The sequence below is a fragment of the Bombina bombina genome, chromosome 4, assembly GCF_027579735.1.
Source record: "Bombina bombina isolate aBomBom1 chromosome 4, aBomBom1.pri, whole genome shotgun sequence".
Classification (NCBI taxonomy): Eukaryota; Metazoa; Chordata; class Amphibia; order Anura; family Bombinatoridae; genus Bombina; species Bombina bombina.
Window position 1 is genome coordinate 1,132,404,637 of NC_069502.1, and position 20,758 is coordinate 1,132,425,394.

Sequence of the window (20,758 nt, forward strand, 5' to 3'; positions counted from 1 at the left end):
GGGTTAATAGTTTAGATGGGTACTTGCGGTGGGCTAGTGGAAGTACCCGGGTTAATAGTTTAGATGGGTACTTGTGGTGGCTAGAGTTAAGGGTTTTTGCGCTAGTCGGGTTGCGTTGGTATTACAAGTTTAAAAAAAAACGTATTTTGCACTAGCGTCAAACTGAATAGCGAGACAAAACTAACTACATTTTCCGCATGCACATGCATGTATTCCCCCCATAGAAATTAATGGAGAAAAAAAGTGGGGGGAAAAACTAACAATATTTAAACAAATTTTTATTAGACAGTGTTAATATGAGTGTAACTGTACTTTTGAAAAGTTTTTTTTTATTGTTTTGTGCAACTTTTTTGTTTCAGAAAACAGTTAACCATAGCTCTGAGATCGCGGAAAGGATTTAAGCATAAATTTCTCTCTACTTGTAATATCAGCGCAATAAAAATGTCTCGCAAAAACACGATTATACTAATGCAAAACCGTTTGCTCATCACTTGTAATCTAGCCCTTGATGTATTATGACAGGGCAAAAATTCCACTTAATAAGGAAAGGGTAGAGAATTCTGCCCATGAGTTTCCTTCTAATGCAGATCACCTTGCGTAAGGGTGGTGTACAGCAGGGTATTTCAACTCCAGTAATCAAAGCCAGATTTTCATGCTATCTTAACAAGTGCACAGGGGAAATAATCAGCTGATAAGAGAGAGCAGGTTAATAACCATGGTTGATTATTTCACCTGTGCTCTAGTTATGATATCAAGAAAATCTGGCCTGTTAGGAGTCCTAGGGACTGGAGTTGAAAAAACACTGATGTACAGGACAGATGGACTTGTGAGATAAAGGGACTGCAAGGGGACTGATGACAGAAGGATAAAGAGGATGCATTTAGTATATAGACACCTGTTTTCACATGTGCAAGCTACAAGTAATTTTAAACTTACCTTTTAGGTTTTAGTCATTAAGCAAGAAATATCAGCGGTCAACAAAAATAACTACATCATTCAAAAGTCCAATGGCAGATTCATGACCAACTGAACAGGCCAACTAGATGTTATCCAGAGATAAAGCACTAGATTCATAGATCCTAGTAAGGTTGCAGTGGCACTTTGTTGTGAAGTTGATCATTGTAAATCATGTTCGAAATTCATTGAGTTTTGTTTAACTTCTTACCAATTTTATTGATAGTGTGGATTCCCGCCTAATACATGAAATCGCATACCAGGAGAGAGCTGTGTCTTGTATTCCAAAAAGAATGTAGAATTTAAAAGCATAAAGGATGGTCAACTGTTCCAAAAGCCGCAGATAGATCCAGAAGTAAAGAGCAGTGGTCCCTTGCTTTAGCTGATAGCAGATCATTTGTTACTTTAAGGAGAGCAGCTTAGTTTCTGTTGAGTGTTTAGGGTGGAAACAAGAATGGAGGAAATCAAGTAAAGGGTTAGTTGTGAGAAATTGAATTAGGTGATAAATGAATAGGTCATGAATAGAAGTGAGCTTCTTGCATATAGAGCATGCATTTCAAAGATTAAAATGGGTCTTGCAGTCTAAAGCAATCAAATGGCAAGAAAGATGGCCATTCAGCAATATTAGTCTAACTGGCAGAGAAAGAAAGTAGATATTGTAGTCTATTTAATCTCAATCAAAACAAAATGGCGCGTAATTAATACTACAATATCCGTTTCCATTTAAATTTAAACATTATTTACATAATATTTTTTCAAGAAATATAACACACTTTAAAGCTACCAAAATGTATTCAGTCTAAATTTGCTTATACACTAAAAACTACTTGACAATATACTATGCCCTTGGGGAAAAGGGCATAGGACTGTGCTTGAATTTGTGAGATACAAATACCTGCCTTCCACTGCCTAGCGTAAGATAATTTAGAAAGGTTTAATATCAGTTAGCGTGACTATTTTTGTTGAAATAGCCTAAATTTTTAAGATGATTTTCAGTGAGCTCAGTATTATATATCCTATTTATGTATGCTAAAGATCTTTCATTTAGAGTTAAGTGGAAGAAGAAAAGGCAAAATTGGCTTTGCAGATGTTAAGAAGAAATTCATTGCAGGCAATCATCATTTAATATCTACTGGTGACTTTTTGAACAAGTGCTTTCTGTAAATGATAAATCAAATGAGTTGGCACTAACAATAATCTTTCAGACTTTGGATGAGGAAAGCAAGGATATTAAAATAATAGAAACATTAACATAGAATATGGACTTACCTTGAATTTCTGATTAGCTAAGCTTGGTTCATATATTAAGAAGCAATAAATCACTTCTTAAAATGGTTCGTTATCTACAGGGTATAATTAATATCAAACTTGAACTTATCTGGTCATAAAGGTACAACATACTCATACATAACAAGCACTGCACTAATATTTTTTATTTTAAATAAAATAGAAAAAAATAAAATGAACAAATAAATGTATTATCTATACTGTTTTATATGCAAGTAAAATGTATTTACCTTTGAAAAAAAGTATTGTCTGTATAAATGTTATAAGGGACAGGAAACCCTTTTGTTTCGTGATTTACATAGAACATAAGGTTTTAAACTACATTCCATTTTGCCTCTATTGTCTAATTTTCAATTAGTCCCCAGTTGCTGAGCCTACCTGGCTATGCTTTTCAACAAAGGATACCTAAATAATGAAGCAAATTAGATAACATACATACATTTGAAAGTTGTTTAAAATTCCCTGCTCATTCTGAATCATGAAAGAAAAAATGTGGGTTTCCTGTCTCTTTAAATCAGTAAAAAAAAAAAAATATTTATAGTACATGATAGCATAAATGTATTTATTGAAATAAAAATATTTATGGTATAGCAAAACATACCTTAATACAAAATATACATAATAGTATCAATAAAAATGTTATTTACAACAGACGTATCTCTCAAAACAAGCAACAGCACAGACTAGCAGCAGATACATTCAGTGACATGATTGGTTAAAGGTTCACTAAAATCTCTTACTCTTGGGATAAGGACCTTGCAATGATCTCTGTGTCACCAAACCACTCTGAAGAAATGGTCCAAGCTCAAGATCACCTCCAAGGCAATGGACAGCCAATATAGTGTAAATGGTACAATTACAGGTATAACACTAAGGGGCAGATTACAAATGGAGCGCTATTTAGCGATTATGCTAGAGTACTAATTGCACTATAAGTAAACTTTTTGCACTCACGCGATTGCGTTTACGCTCAACTTGTAATACGAGTGCAATTTAATATGCGCGCAAACGATCGGGAAAACCTGTGCACAAACGTTTGCGCTCCACTTGCAAGCTGGCCCTTAATATAATGTACTTACACGAATAAAAAAATAGTCAGATTTTATACCAAGTAAAAACCATTAGGCAATCAAGTAACTCAATGTGTTTCAACGGACACAGATATCTTTCTTAAGCGCAATATTTTCTGTAAAAGAGCAATATCATTGGTTACATTTCGTATTAAAGGAACACTAAAGTCAAAATAAAAATTGCAGTTTTGCAAGAATGTTATCCATTTTAAAGAACACTAGATGGCAGCACTAATTCATGCCATGTAGTGGTATACCATGGGAACAAAGCAAATTTGTTAACTGAAGTAAATTGGAGACATTTTTTACAAGAATATGCTCTGTCTGAATCCCAAATAATTTTTTTTACATTTTTTTGTAACTAAAATATACTTTATATATTCCCACTGGTCTAAACAGGTGTTAATAATGAATTCCTATTCTTTGTAAACCTGTTCTTTGGAGCGCTATTTGCTAAAGGAGGTCAGGTGTTATTTTACTATGTATGTCTAAATACTGTTTGGTCACAATCAGGGATATACATGATATGGTTAAAAGTATATGGACATCTGACCATCACCTATTTGAGCTTGTAGGACATCCCATTCCATAACCATGAGCATTAATATGGAGTTGCTCCTGCCTTTGCAGCTATAACAGCTTCCTCTCCTGTTGCATTAAGATGATCCTTCCCTGAAACAAAAGGGCCTAGCCCCAACCCTGAGAAATAGATACATAGCAGCATTATCCCTCTGTCACACCCAGATTCCATCAGATTGCCAGATTTGTGCAGCATAATTCATCATTCCAAAAAAAACATCTCTACTGCTCCAGAGTCCAATGGCAGAGTGCTCCGCATCACCCAACACCTGGCATTGTGTATGATGATGTGAGGCTTGGTACTAGAAACCTTTTTCAGGAAGCTCCTGATGTATAGTCCTTGTGCTGATGCAGATTGCAGAAGTAGTTTGGAACTCTGTAGCAAGTGATGCAACAGGTTATAGTCAATTTCTACTCACTACAGACTTAAAAGGACAGTCAAAATTAAACTTTCATGATTCAGATTAGGGCATGCAATTTTAAACAACTTTCCAATTTACTTTTATCATCAACTTTGTTTTGCTCTCTTTGTATTATTGTTTGTGGAAAACTAAACAGAAACTTCTTCTTATCTCAGTGCATTTTGACATTTTTTTCACAGTTAGTTCATGTGTATCATATAGATAACATTGTGCTCAATCTTGTGGAGTTCTTTAAGAGTCAGTACTGATTGGCTAAAATGCAAGTCTCAAAGAAAAAAGGGGGGTTGCGATGGCACTACTATTTGTATTGAGGGTTGGGCTGATAATGGTATCGGTTTGGTCTTATTAATAGTCTCTCTTGCCTTTAGGTGCTGTGTACCAAATTACTTAAAGCATACACAACCAAAGAAAGTTGTGAAAAAAGTGTACACAGAAATAGCATTCCCTCCCTCATGTGTTAAATTATATACGTATGGTGTGATGTGTTTGTATGAAAAATTGACACATTAAAACATAAACTTTAATAGTATAGATTAAAAATTGGGCACTCCTATAAAGTTGGATATAGCAAATTGGAGATAATATACTAGATATCCAACTTTATATGTTGCTATCTACAACGGCAATTTGTAGTTTACAATTGTATTATTCTAATATAACAACTTGGTCACAAATATCAATACTGTAGATCTAAATATCAATTAAAGACATCTGTAATGACATTAATATACCTATATGGAATGATCCAGTAACAATATATCTATTCATCTATAATGAGTAACACTACCAAGGATACTTCAATTATCAAGAACTTATTTTGAACTTGGCTCCCAAGACATTATACCCATCAGTGTAGGTGGTTCGAAGATAACAGAAATAGGTATTACATTAATACTAAGGGGTACTTAACACAAACCATTGTGATCCCATTAGTGAGTACCTTATACAATTCTGTTTAACCTACTACACAATCAGCATATCAACACCTTTGGTGGAGTTATTAATAATTATCTGACAATATAATTGATATTTAACCTCGCCTGGTACTATACAGACGAATCACTCATCACAACTACTAGTTGTATAGGGTTTTTAAGAGTGCCCAATTTTTAATCTATACTATTAAAGTTTATGTTTTAATGTGTCAATTTTTCATACATACACACCACACCATACGTATATAATTTAACACATGAGGGAGTGAGTGCTATTTCTGTGTACACTTATTCACAACTTTCTTTGGTTGTGTATGCTTTAAAATGCAAGTCTGTCAAGATAGCTGAGATAAGGGGGCAGTATGCAGAGGCTTAGAAACAAGGTAATCACAGAGTTAAAAGGTGTATTAATATAACAGTGCTGTTTATGCAAACCTGGAGAATGTGTAATAAATGTAATATCTATGGCCTAGATTTAGAGTTGGACGGTAGCCGTCAAAACCAGCGTTAGAGGCTCCTAACGCTGGTTTTGGGCTACTGCCGGTATTTAGAGTCAGTCATTAAAGGGTCTAACGCTCACTTTCCAGCCGTGACTTTTCCATACCGCAGATCCCCTTACGTCATTTGCGTATCCTATCTTTTCAATGGGATCTTTCTAACGCCGGTATTTAGAGTCGTGGCTAAAGTGAGCATTAGAAATCTAACGACAAAACTCCAGCCGCAGAAAAAAGTCAGTAGTTAAGATCTTTCTGGGCTAACGCCGGTTTATAAAGCTCTTAACTACTGTGCTCTAAAGTACACTAACACCCATAAACTATCTATGCACCCCTAAACCGAGGTCCCCCCACATCGCCGCCACTCGCTTAAATTTTTTTAACCCCTAATCTGCCGACCGCCACCTGTGTTATACTTATGTACCCCTAATCTGCTGCCCCTAACACCGCCGACCCCTATATTATATTTATTAACCCCTAACCTGCCCCCCACAACGTCGCCGCCAGCTACCTACAATAATTAACCCCTAATCTGCCGACCGCAAAGCGCCGCCACCTACGTTATCCTTATGTACCCCTAATCTGCTGCCCCTAACACCGCCGACCCCTATATTATATTTATTAACCCCTAATCTGCCCCCCTCAACGTCGCCTCCACCTGCCTACACTTATTAACCCCTAATCTGCCGAGCGGACCGCACCGCTACTATAATAAAATTAATAACCCCTAATCCGCCTCACTCCCGCCTCAATAACCCTATAATAAATAGTATTAACCCCTAATCTGCCCTCCCTAACATCGCCAACACCTAACTTCAATTATTAACCCCTAATCTGCCGACCGAATCTCGCCGCTACTGTAATAAATGGATTAACCCCTAAAGCTAAGTCTAACCCTAACACTAACAGCCCCCTAAGTTAAATATAATTTAAATCTAACTAAATAAATTAACTCTTATTAAATAAATTATTCCTATTTAAAGCTAAATACTTACCTGTAAAATAAACCCCAATATAGATACAATATAAATTATAATTATATTATAGCTATTTTAGGATTTATATTTATTTTACAGGTAACTTTGTATTTATTTTAACCAGGTACAATAGCTATTAAATAGTTAAGAACTATTTAATAGCTAAAATAGTTAAAATAATTACAAAATTACCTGTAAAATAAATCCTAACCTAAGTTACAATTAAACCTAACACTACACGATCAATAAATTAATTAAATAAAATACCTACAATTATCTACAATTAAACCTAACACTACACTATCAATAAATTAATTAAATACAATATCTACAAATAAATACAATGAAATAAACTAACTAAAGTACAAAAAATAAAAAAGAACTAAGTTACAAAAAATAAAAAAATATTTACAAACATTAGAAAAATATTACAACAATTTTAAACTAATTACACCTACTCTAAGCCCCCTAATAAAATAACAAAGCCCCCCAAAATAAAAAAAATGCCCTACCCTATTCTAAATTAAAAAAGTTCAAAGCTCTTTTGCCTTACCAGCCCTGAACAGGGCCCTTTGCGGGGCATGCCCCAAAGAATTCAGCTCTTTTGCCTGTAAAAAAAACACATACAATACCCCCCCAACATTACAACCCACCACCCACATACCCCTAATCTAACCCAAACCCCCCTTAAATAAACCTAACACTAAGCCCCTGAAGATCTTCCTACCTTATCTTCACCATACCAGGTTCACCGATCCGTCCTCGGAAGTCTTGATCCAAGCCTCAGAAGTGTTGATTCAAGCCCAAGCAGGGGGCTGAAGAGTGACGTCCATCCTCGGGCTGAAGTCTGGATCCAAGCGGCGGCTGAAGAACTCCATCATCGGGCTGAAGTCGGAAGTCCATCATCGGGATGAAGTCTTCTATCAAGCCGTATCTTCAATCTGTTCCGATCAGCCAATAGAATGCGAGCTCAATCTGATTGGCTGATTGGATCAGCCAATCGGATTGAACTTGATTCTGATTGGCTGATTCCATCAGCCAATCAGAATTTTCCTACCTTAATTCCGATTGGCTGATAGAATCCTATCAGCCAATCGGAATTCGAGGGACGCCATCTTGGATGACGTCATTTAAAGGAACCGTCATTCGCGAGTAGGCGTTGGTTGAAGAGGTTGGATCCGTGTCGGTTGGAAAGAAGATGGCTCCGCTCCAGAAGAAAGAAGATTGAAGATGCGGCTTGATAGAAGACTTCATCCCGATGATGGACTTCCAACTTCAGCCCGATGATGGAGTTCTTCAGCCGCCGCTTGGATCCAGACTTCAGCCCGAGGATGGACGTCACTCTTCAGCCCCCCGCTTGGGCTTGGATCAACACTTCCGAGGCTTGGATCAATACTTCCGAGGACGGATCGGTGAACCTGGTATGGTGAAGATAAGGTAGGAAGATCTTCAGGGGCTTAGTGTTAGGTTTATTTAAGGGGGGTTTGGGTTAGATTAGGGGTATGTGGGTGGTGGGTTGTAATGTTGGGGGGGGGTATTGTATGTGTTTTTTTTTACAGGCAAAAGAGCTGAATTCTTTGGGGAATGCCCCGCAAAGGGCCCTGTTCAGGGCTGGTAAGGTAAAAGAGCTTTGAACTTTTTAAATTTAGAATAGGGTAGGGCATTTTTTTATTTTTGGGGGCTTTGTTATTTTATTAGGGGGCTTAGAGTAGGTGTAATTAGTTTAAAATTGTTGTAATATTTTTCTAATGTTTGTAAATATTTTTTTATTTTTTGTAACTTAGTTCTTTTTTATTTTTTGTACTTTAGTTAGTTTATTTCATTGTATTTATTTGTAGATATTGTATTTAATTAATTTATTGATAGTGTAGTGTTAGGTTTAATTGTAGATAATTGTAGGTATTTTATTTAATTAATTTATTGATCGTGTAGTGTTAGGTTTAATTGTAACTTATGTTAGGATTTATTTTACAGGTAATTTTGTAATTATTTTAACTAGGTAACTATTAAATAGTTATTAACTATTTAATAGCTATTGTACCTGGTTAATATAATTACAAAGTTGCCTGTAAAATAAATATTAATCCTAAAATAGCTACAATATAATTATAATTTATATTGTAGCTATATTAGGGTTAATTTACAGGTAAGTATTTAGCTTTAAATAGGAATAAGTTATTTAATAATAGTTACAAGGGTAGAGCACCCAATAGGGGGCGCTACGGCCTACAAAGTATGCAATACCATATATATATGTGTGTGTATGTATGAAATCTCAGCACAGTGAAGATCTGGCAGAGCCAATATTGGATCAGTATCCACACATATATATATATATATACACGTAGGAGTGTACACACGACCATAAAATTAATGTCTAATGCAGATCACCTATGCAGGGTATTAGATAGCACAACAGTATCATTACACAGTTAAATACCAGAGTCCAAAAATAGAAGATGGAATCAGACTCCAACAATGGTCAGATAGATTCCAAGGTGTATCAGTTCTGTACAATTCCAGGCCGCACTCAATCTTCACCCTCCAAAGGTCAGACAATCTAGAAAAAGGAAAGAGGCGCCGTATGTGTGAATCTGCAACAACCAGTTCCAAATATAAAGCAAGTGCAGGGTACTCACAATATGGGAAGGCACTCGGATGTGCCTATAGATGCAGGCTGGTATTTGCAGCAAACCAGCTGGCTGTACAGGGCACTTAGGAGTCCAAGGATGGAGATCTGTGTGTCTCAGCAGGCTGGGAATTAGGAATCCAGCAGTGTAGCGCACAGGGGCTAGGTGCAAACAAAAGCACACAACTGTGTGAATCTGTAAGATTTCAATGATTAATCTAAACACCTGTGCAGGGTAGTCACATTTGGTGGCAGCACTCAAATATGCCAGTGGAGGCGGGCTGGTTTTCACAGCAAACCAGCTAGCTGTGGAGGATGTATAACAGGATATTCCACAGCAGACAGGAACAACAGGTAGCTCAGCAGACAGGAACAGCAGGTAGCTCAGAGTATATAATAATAATCAGCAGCAATGAGGATATATAAATTTAAAAGATGTTTTAATAGTAATGATAAAATCAATCATAAAATATATATATATCACTCATGCATCATAAGTAAAAAACATGCAACGCGTTTCTCGGTATACACCGTTTCATCAGGCATGTAATATGTTCTGAATACACATCTTAAATAAGCCTGAGCTACCTGTACATTGCCCCACCCAAAAAACAATCACAATGGCCCTTTGTTTAATTGCTCTTTAGTTAGAGCACCTGAATACTTCTCATAGGTTCCCCTTCTATATGCCACAATTAGCAATTGGATTGGTTAATAACATACCCCTGTTAGAAAAAATATAATAGATAAATTAAAAATATATATGTACACAACCCCCAATGGGAAAGATTTTAAAAGCTTCTAAAATCTTATTATGGATACACAGTTAACTAACTGTACATATCTAAATAAATGTACCAATATTCCAACTAATGTTTAACACACTTTCCTAACTTGAATAAAGCACCCTGCTGCTATATTTGCTATAAGAGCGCTTGTACAGCTTAAGTTTTCATACACTCCCATTTGTGTAACCGGATTGTTTTATTATGTGACAGGTATAGAAACAAAGACCTTCCACATCTAGTAAAATGAATTTTACCTTTGTCAGAATGATCGAGTAAAGTGTGGGATATTAGCTTAACCATATAGCGTCTGACGTGTGATCCGGTGATAGGCTCACTTGCCCCCGACATCCGGCCAATCAATGGCCTCAAAAGTCTTACGCCCCTATGATCGCACACATTTGGCGTTACAGATTCCCAGTTATAATTAAAGAAATCCAACACATTTCCCCACATCAGCGGCGCACAGCACACCCAAATCCTACTCACATTTAGTCGCCGCCATCGTATACATCAGTTCACTGAAGCCCATAGATCTCCACCCCCACAACACATCCTTAACTGGTCCCTCCTCCTCCTCTCCTCGTAACAAACAAAAATTGTCAACTAGCGTCTAAATCACTGTGATTGGTCCGATAACCGTCCCTATTCCTACCAGAAAAATACCCACAGCAATCGTCCCTACCTCAATCCACCTATTAATAGCAGTAGTGCTGACCCGTAGTATATGCTATGTTCCTAACCGAAACAAACAGAGTTGGTACACTTAGAAAGTCACGGCACATATGTATATCTACCCAATCCCTAACATCCACAATGCAGTACTTTATGACTGCTGCTCCATTATATTGAGTTCAACTGATAAGCTAATCTTCTCTACAGTCGCCGAAAGAAAAACTACCATTTATAATCATGACTATATTGTGCAATTGTTAAGTACATAATTACCCCATAAAACAATCCGGTTACACAAATGGGAGTGTATGAAAACTTAAGCTGTACAAGCGCTCGTATAGCAAATATAGCAGCAGGGTGCTTTATTCAAGTTAGGAAAGTGTGTTAAACATTAGTTGGAATATTGGTACATTTATTTAGATATGTACAGTTAGTTAACTGTGTATCCATAATAAGATTTTAGAAGCTTTTAAAATCTTTCCCATTGGGGGGTGTGTACATATATATTTTTAATTTATCTATTATATTTTTTCTAACAGGGGTATGTTATTAACCAATCCAATTGCTAATTGTGGCATATAGAAGGGGAACCTATGAGAAGTATTCAGGTGCTCTAACTAAAGAGCAATTAAACAAAGGGCCATTGTGATTGGTTTTTATTGTTTTTTTGGGTGGGGCAATGTACAGGTAGCTCAGGCTTATTTAAGATGTGTATGCAGAACATATTACATGCCTGATGAAACGGTGTATACCGAGAAACGCGTTGCATGTTTTTTACTTATGATGCATGAGTGATATATATATATTTTATGATTGATTTTATCATTACTATTAAAATATCTTTTAAATTTATATATCCTCATTGCTGCTGATTATTATTATATACTCTGAGCTACCTGCTGTTCCTGTCTGCTGAGCTACCTGTTGTTCCTGTCTGCTGTGGAATATCCTGTTATACATCCTCCACAGCTAGCTGGTTTGCTGTGAAAACCAGCCCGCCTCCACTGGCATATTTGAGTGCCGCCACCAAATGTGAGTACCCTGCACAGGTGTTTAGATTAATCATTGTAATCTTACAGATTCACACAGTTGTGTGCTTTTGTTTGCACCTAGCCCCTGTGCGCTACACTGCTGGATTCCTAATTCCCAGCCTGCTGAGACACACAGATCTCCATCCTTGGACTCCTAAGTGCCCTGTACAGCCAGCTGGTTTGCTGCAAATACTAGCCTGCATCTATAGGCACATCTGAGTGCCTTCCCATATTGTGAGTACCCTGCACTTGCTTTATCTTTGGAACTGGTTGTTGCAGATTCACACATACGGCACCTCTTTCCTTGTTGTTTTTTCTATTTAATAATAGTTCATTTATTTCGTTAGATAAAAATTATATTTAACTTAGGGGGGTGTTAGGGTTAGGGTTAGAATTAGCTTTAGGGGTTAATACATTTATTAGAATAGTGGTGAGCTCCAGTCGGCAGATTAGGGGTTAATGTTTGAAGTTAGGTGTCAGCGATATTAGGGAGGGCAGATTAGGGGTTAATACTATTTATAATAGGGTTATTGAGGCGGGAGTGAGGCGGATTAGGGGTTAATAACTTTATTATAATAGCGGCGCGGTCCGGTCGGCAGATTAGGGGTTAATAAGTGTAGGCAGGTGGAGGCGACGTTGTGGGGGGCAGATTAGGGGTTAATTAATATAATATAGGGGTCGGCGGTTTTAGGGGCAGCAGATTAGGGGTACATAGGGATAATGTAAGTAGCGGCGGTTTACGGAGCGGCAGATTAGGGGTTAAAAAAAATATGCAGGGGTCAGCGATAGCGGGGGCGGCAGATTAAAGGTTAATAAGTATAAGGCTAGGGGTGTGTAGACTCGGGGTACATGTTAGGGTGTTAGGTGCAGACGTAGGAAGTGTTTCCCCATAGAAAACAATGGGGCTGCGTTAGGAGCTGAACGCGGCTTTTTTGCAGGTGTTAGGTTTTTTTTCAGCTCAAACAGCCCCATTGTTTTCTATGGGGGAATCGTGCATGAGCACGTTTTTGAAGCTGGCCGCGTCCGTAAGCACCGCTGGTATCGAGAGTTGCAGTGGAGTTAAATTAGGCTCTACGCTCCCTTTTTGGAGCCTAACGCACTGAAAACCCAGCCATTCTGTGAACTCTAAATACCAGCGGTATTTAAAAGGTGCAGCCAGAAAAAAGCACGCGTAGCTAACGCACCCCTTTGGCCGCAGAACTCTAAATCTAGGCGTATCTTTTTAAACAATAACAGTTCTGGAGTAGACTGTCCCTTTAAAGGGACACTAAACCCAAAAAAAAAAAATATTTAATGATTCAGATAGAGCATGCAGTTTTAAGCAACTTTCTAATTTACTCCTATTATAAATTTTTCTTTGTTCTCTTGCTATCATTATTTAAAATGCAAGAATGTGATGCAAAGGAGCCGGCCCATTTTTGGTTGAGAACCTGGGTTATGCTTGCTTATTGGTTGGTAAATGTAATTCTCCAATAAGCAAGCACTATCCATGGTGCTTAACCTAAAATGGGCTTGCTGCTAAGATTTACATTCTTGCTTTTTAAATAAAGATAGCAAGAGAACGAAGAAAAATTGATAATAGGAGTAAATTAGAAAGTTGCTTAAAATGTCGGGCTCTATCTGAATCATGAAAGAAAAAAATTGGGTTCAGTGTCCTTTTAAGCACTCAGCTGCCCTGCTTTGTGAGTTTGCATGTTCTACGACTTCATGGCTGGACTGTTGTTGCACCTAGACACTTCCACTTGACAACAATAGCACTTACTTTTGACCAGGACAGATCTAGTAGTGCAAACATTTCATGAACTGACTTGTGGCAAAGGTGGCATCCTATGACAGTGTCACGTTTATAGTTACTAAGTTCTTCAGTAGGGCCCATTGTACTGCCAGTGTTTGACTATGAAGGTTTTATGGTTATGTGCTGGATTTTATGCATCTGTTTTTAATGCGAGTGGCTGAAACACTTGGGGACATATTTATTATGGTGCGAGTGGACATGATCCGATATAGCGGATCATGTTCGCTGCACATCGATAAATGCCGACAGCATACGCTCTATGCATTTATCATTGCACCAGCAGTTCTTGTGAACTGCTGGTGCAATACCGCCCCCTGCAGATTTGCCGGTGTCAATCAACCCGATTGTATTCGATCAGGTTGATTTCTGTCCGCCGCCTCAGAGCAGGGGGACAGGTTACGGAGCAGCGGTCTTTAGACCGCTGCTTCATAACTTCTGTTTCTGGTGAGCCTGAAGGCTCGCCAGAAACACGGGGCATCAAGCTCCATACGGAGCTTTATAAATATGCCCCATAAACTCAATAACTAGTAAAGCTGTTCATATACTTTTCTCCGAAAGAGCTACAGTACATGACCAAATTATTGCTCCTAAGAAAGATGTCTGTGTCCCTTTAACAACTTCGCTACCTGGAATTTCAGAGGAAAGCATCGGAGAATATTTAGCATTTATGCTATCACTCATTATTAAACAGAAATAGAGCCCTTGTTCTTTTTATTTACCTATGAAAAATATATATAATTTAAAGTAGACAACAAAAGGTATTGATCTAGGCCGTTTTTTGGTATATTTGATGCCACAAATACGACCATATAATAAAAAAATTGTTGACTTTTTCTCAAACTTTGGGTTTCTCACTGACATTATTTACGCACAACTACTGCAGTCATAAAACAAATGGTTGTAAAAGCTTCTCTTGGATACCCTTTTTCAAGAAACGGCCGGCATGCATGACTTTGCAATTAGTTTTTGGCAATTAGTAGTACGCTAATTGAATCTGTGCACCACACTTCCTGGAAGTGAAGGGGTTAATCCCCCCCACTGGTTACAACCATTTTAGGTACTGGCAGACAATTATACTTCCCCCAAGCAATATGAGCATCCTTACGGCTAGATTTAGAGTTCTGCGGCCAAAGGGGTGCATTAGCTACGCATGCTTTTTTTCTCCCGCACCTTTTAAATACCGCTGGTATTTAGAGTTCACAGAATGGCTGCGTTAGGCTCCAAAAAGGGAGCGTACAGGCATATTTACCGCCACTGCAACTCTAGATACCAGCGTTGCTTACAGACGCGGCCAGCTTCAAAAACGTGCTCGTGCACGATTCCCCCATAGGAAACAATGGGGCTGTTTGAGCTGAAAAAAAACCTAACACCTGCAAAAAAGCAGCGTTCAGCTCTTAACGCAGCTACATTGTTTCCTATGGGGAAACACTTCCTAAGTCTGCATCTAACACTCTAACATGTACCCCGAGTCTAAACACCCCTAACCTTACACTTATTAACCCCTAATCTGCCGCCCCCGCTATCGCTGACCCCTGCATATTATTATTAACCCCTAATCTGCCGCTCCATACACCGCCGCCAGCTACGTTATCCCTATGTACCCCTAATCTGCTGCCCCTAACATCGCCGACCCCTATATTATATTTATTAACCGCTAATATGCCCCCCACAACGTCGCCGCCAGCTACCTACAATAATTAACCCCTAATCTGCCGACCGCACCTCACCGCTACTATAATAAAGTTATTAACCCCTAATCCGCCTCACTCCCGCCTCAATAACCCTATAATAAATAGTATTAACCCCTAATCTGCCCTCCCTAACATCGCCGACACCTAACTTCAAGTATTAACCCCTAATCTGCCGACCGAATCTCGCCGCTACTGTAATAAATGGATTAACCCCTAAAGCTATGTCTAACACTAACAACCCCCTAAGTTAAATATAATTTAAATCTAACGAAATAAATTAACTCTTATTAAATAAATAATTCCCATTTAAAGCTAAATACTTACCTGTAAAATAAACCCTAATATAGCTACAATATAAATTATAATTATATTATAGCTATTTTAGGATTAATATTTTACAGACAACTTTGTATTTATTTTAACTAGGTACAATAGCTATTAAATAGTTAAGAACTATTTAATAGCTAAAATAGTTAAAATAATTACAAAATTACCTGTAAAATAAATCCTAACCTAAGTTACAATTAAACCTAACACTACACTATCAATAAATTAATTAAATAAAATACCTACAAATAAATACAATGAAATAAACTAACTAAAGTACAAAAATAAAAAAGAACTAAGTTACAAAAAATAAAAAAATATTTACAAACATTAGAAAAATATTACAACAATTTTAAACTAATTACACCTACTCTAAGCCCCCTAATAAAATAACAAAGCCCCCCAAAATAAAAAAATGCCCTACCCTATTCTAAATTTAAAAAGTTCAAAGCTCTTTTACCTTACCAGCCCTGAAAAGGGCCCTTTGCGGGGCATGCCCCAAAGAATTCAGCTCTTTTGCCTGGAAAAAAAACACATACAATACCCTCCCCCAACATTACAACCCACCACCCACATACCCCTAATCTAACCCAAACCCCCCTTAAATAAACCTAACACTAAGCCCCTGAAGATCTCCCTACCTTGTCTTCACCTCACCAGGTCCCGATCTGTCCAGAAGAGCCTCCGATGTCTTGATCCAAGCCCAAGCGGGGGGCTGAAGAGTGACGTCCATCCTCGGGCTGAAGTCTGGATCCAAGCGGCGGCTGAAGAAATCCATCATCGGGCTGAAGTCGGAAGTCCATCATCGGGATGAAGTCTTCTATCAAGCAGCATCTTCAATCTTCTTTCTTCCGGAGTGGAGCCATCTTCTTCCCAGCCGACGCGGATCCATCCTCTTCTAACAACGTCTACTCACCGAATGACGGTTCCTTTAAATGACTTCATCCAAGATGGCATCCCTCGAATTCCGATTGGCTGATAGGATTCTATCAGCCAATCGGAATTAAGGTAGGAATATTCTGATTGGCTGATTCCATCCAATCAGCCAATCAGATTGAGCTCGCATTCTATTGGCTGTTCCGATCAGCCAATAGAATGCAAGCTCAATCTGATTGGCTGATCCAATCAGCCAATCGGATTGAACTTGAATCTGATTGGCTGATTCCATCAGCCAATCAGAATATTCCTACCTTAATTCCGATTGGCTGATAGAATCCTATCAGCCAATCGGAATTCGAAGGACGTCATCTTGGATGATGTCATTTAAAGGAACCGTCATTCGGCGAGTAGGCGTCGTTAGAAGAGGATGGATCCGCGTCGGCTGGGAAGAAGATGACTCCGCTCCGCCCCGGAAGAAAGAAGATTGAAGATGCTGCTTGATAGAAGACTTCATCCCGATGATGGACTTCCGACTTCAGCCCGATAATGGATTTCTTCAGCCGCCGCTTGGATCCAGACTTCATCCCGAGGATGGACGTCACTCTTCAGCCCCCCGCTTGGGCTTGGATCAAGACATCGGAGGCTCTTCTGGACAGATCGGGACCCGGTGAGGTGAAGACAAGGTAGGGAGATCTTCAGGGGCTTAGTGTTAGGTTTATTTAAGGGGGGTTTGGGTTAGATTAGGGGTATGTGGGTGGTGGGTTGTAATGTTGGGGGGGGGTATTATATGTGTTTTTTTTCCAGACAAAAGAGCTGAATTCTTTGGGGCATGCCCCGCAAAGGGCCCTTTTCAGGGCTGGTAAGGTAAAAGAGCTTTGAACTTTTTTAATTTAGAATAGGGTAGGGCATTTTTTTATTTTGGGGGGCTTTGTTATTTTATTAGGGGGCTTAGAGTAGGTGTAATTAGTTTAAAATTGTTGTAATATTTTTCTAATGTTTGTAAATATTTTTTTATTTTTTGTAACTTAGTTCTTTTTTATTTTTTGTACTTTAGTTAGTTTATTTAATTGTATTTATTTGTAGGTATTTTATTTAATTAATTTATTGATAGTGTAGTGTTAGGTTTAATTGTAGATAATTGTAGGTATTTTATTTAATTAATTTATTGATAGTGTAGTGTTAGGTTTAATTGTAACTTAGGTTAGGATTTATTTTACAGGTAATTTTGTAATTATTTTAACTAGGTAGCTATTAAATAGTTATTAACTATTTAATAGCTATTGTACCTGGTTAAAATAAATACAAAGTTGCCTGTAAAATAAATATTAATCCTAAAATAGCTACAATATAATTATAATTTATATTGTAGCTATATTAGGGTTTATTTTACAGGTAAGTATTTAGATTTAAAAAGGATTAATTTATTTAATAAGAGTTAATTTATTTCGTTAGATTTAAATTATATTTAACTTAGGGGGGTGTTAGGGTTAGGGTTAGAATTAGCTTTAGGGGTTAAAAAATTTATTAGAGTAGCGGTGAGCTCCGATCGGCAGATTAGGGGTTAATACTTGAAGTTAGGTGTCGGCGATGTTAGGGAGGGCAGATTAGGGGTTAATACTATTTATTATAGGGTTATTGAGGCGGGAGTGAGGCGGATTAGGGGTTAATAACTTTATTATAATAGCGGCGCGGTCCGGTCGGCAGATTAGGGGTTAATAAGTGTAGGTAGGTAGCGGCGACGTTGGGGGCGGCATATTAGGGGTTAATAAATATAATATAGGGGTCGGCGGTGTTAGGGGCAGCAGATTAGGGGTTCATAGGGATAACGTAGGTGGCATCGGTGTGCGGTCGGCAGATTAGGGGTAAAAAAATTTAATAGAGTGGCGGCGATGGGGGGGGACCTCGGTTTAGGGGTACATAGGTAGTTTATGGGTGTTAGTGTACTTTAGAGCACAGTAGTTAAGAGCTTTATAAACCGGCGTTAGCCCAGAAAGCTCTTAACTACTGACTTTTTTCTGCGGCTGGAGTTTTGTCGTTAGATTTCTAACGCTCAGTTCAGCCACGACTCTAAATACCGGCGTTAGAAAGATCCCATTGAAAAGATAGGATACGCAATTGACGTAAGGGGATCTGCGGTATGGAAAAGTCGCGGCTGGAAAGTGAGCGTTAGACCCTTTCCTAACTGACTCCAAATACCAGAGGGCGGTAAAAACCAGCGTTAGGAGCCCCTAACGCTGGTTTTGACGGCTACCGCCCAACTCTAAATCTAACCGTTAATAAGAGTCACCGACAGCCCAGTTGAGCCCTATTTTAATTCCTTTTTGAAGAGCCTGTGTACATTTTACCTAGTTATTGTATGCTAATGAGACTGTTCTATTCTGTCTACTTACAAATCTGGCTATACACCTATAAGATAACTGAGCCATTATCTCTAATAACAATAGGAAAAAGCTAAATTCTTGGCTCTCGGTTTTTATCTGGAATGGGAGTTAACCTTGAATATCATTGAAAAGATTAATGGAGAACCGCTTATCAGAGGGATAATCTCTTCCAGATTTAGAATTTTATAACATAGCGGCTCTGGCAAAAATTGCACTTGATTGGATTGCTGATTCAAATTCTTTCGCTTCTCTGGATTTGGAGAGCCATGTTATCTTGCTCTTCTCGTTGAAGGTGATCTTACCATGTCCTATTAAAAATCTACCTGTGAATATAGTCTATCTCATATCTTTTAAAAAATATAATCATAGCATGACAAAAATTAACGGTCCTGTTAGGTTTAGAATAATAATAAACAGTTTGGAATGTCAGAGGGATTTAAATTGCTGGTCTGATATCAATGTATGTGTCCAAAAACTTGTGTCAGGAACCACATCTATTTCTTTATTATATGATATTATGCTGGCGAAGCAAAGCCAAAATTATACTGATAAATTACTTAATATTTGAAGGGCATTTTTCCAACTTTAGATTCAGAGACTATCAAAGATAGTTTTTCAGCTCTAGGCCTGTCATGTAACCTCCTTCAAGTTTATTATTTTTAGCATGTCCCTTTAATTCTCAGCCTTTATAATTCTACCACACCTTCCCCCAGGTGTTTAGTAATTTGTTGAGATCCTCCTGAATCACTCAGATTTGCTGTTCTCCCCATGTACAAGCTATTTCTCCTGTTGCAGATTCAATCTATTATTTCCTACTCCAAATTTCCTAGCAAGGATTGCTCAGAAGTAAATATATATTTTGTACAGAACTTTTTTCACCTTTATTTGGACCACAAATATCCCCTTTCTATTTTGGGATTTGTTTTACTATCCGGATCCACCTCTTTCCTGTCTACCTGGATTGCCAAGTTCGTACCTTTGTGAAGTCAAGGAAATTCTGTGTTCTCCAAAATTAAATCTACTCACCAATAAACTCAGACTTTTCAGCTACTGAATTTTACTCTTACCGTTCCTCTATCTGTTGTCGGCTCATACCGGAGCCTAATTTAAGTTATTTTCCGTGACCTGGCTCCACCCCTTGTGTGACATCATTGCCTGCACGCTTCACTGAATTCTACCAGAGGCTTTCGGATAACTCCGGACTGCACTACCAAGAAAGCGTGTATGACCTGCTAATACAGCTACCTTACTTCAGTTGCGATACCGCAAGTATATTCTATACATTACATTTTATTGAATACTTCTTGTGAATCCTGTTATACCTAATTACGGCTGCATTGGGTACTGTTAACCTTCACTGGTTTGCTGATAAATTCATACTTCAAGCAATTAACCTCTTGGGCTGATACTGTTTACTTTGTACTGCTTCATACTACTAAGATAGTATGATATGATATGATAGTATAGACAACTTATGTGTGACTATATGTCACCTAATCATCTCTAAAATTCCACTCAAACCTTTCATCAAGATTCTGAGTTTGGTTTATTACTATAGAAGTGTCTCTCTGCAGTTGTCATCCAGATATAAAATTACAAGATACATAACAAGGCCACTCTTGTAATGCTTGTGGGATATTCCACTATCAGACCGAAATCGGTCAGTAGTCTTCTTAACCCGGCATTGAGCCGGAATGATAGGGAATATCCCAGAGCAGAGAAAGTTTGCAGGATGAGGTAAGCGGCACTCACCACAGGCAGGATAGTCTTCGGCGGCAACAGTCAGGGAATCAGAGAAGGGAGTTCAGGGGTAATCCACAAGAAGGGTCAGGCAGGCAGGGTTTGGC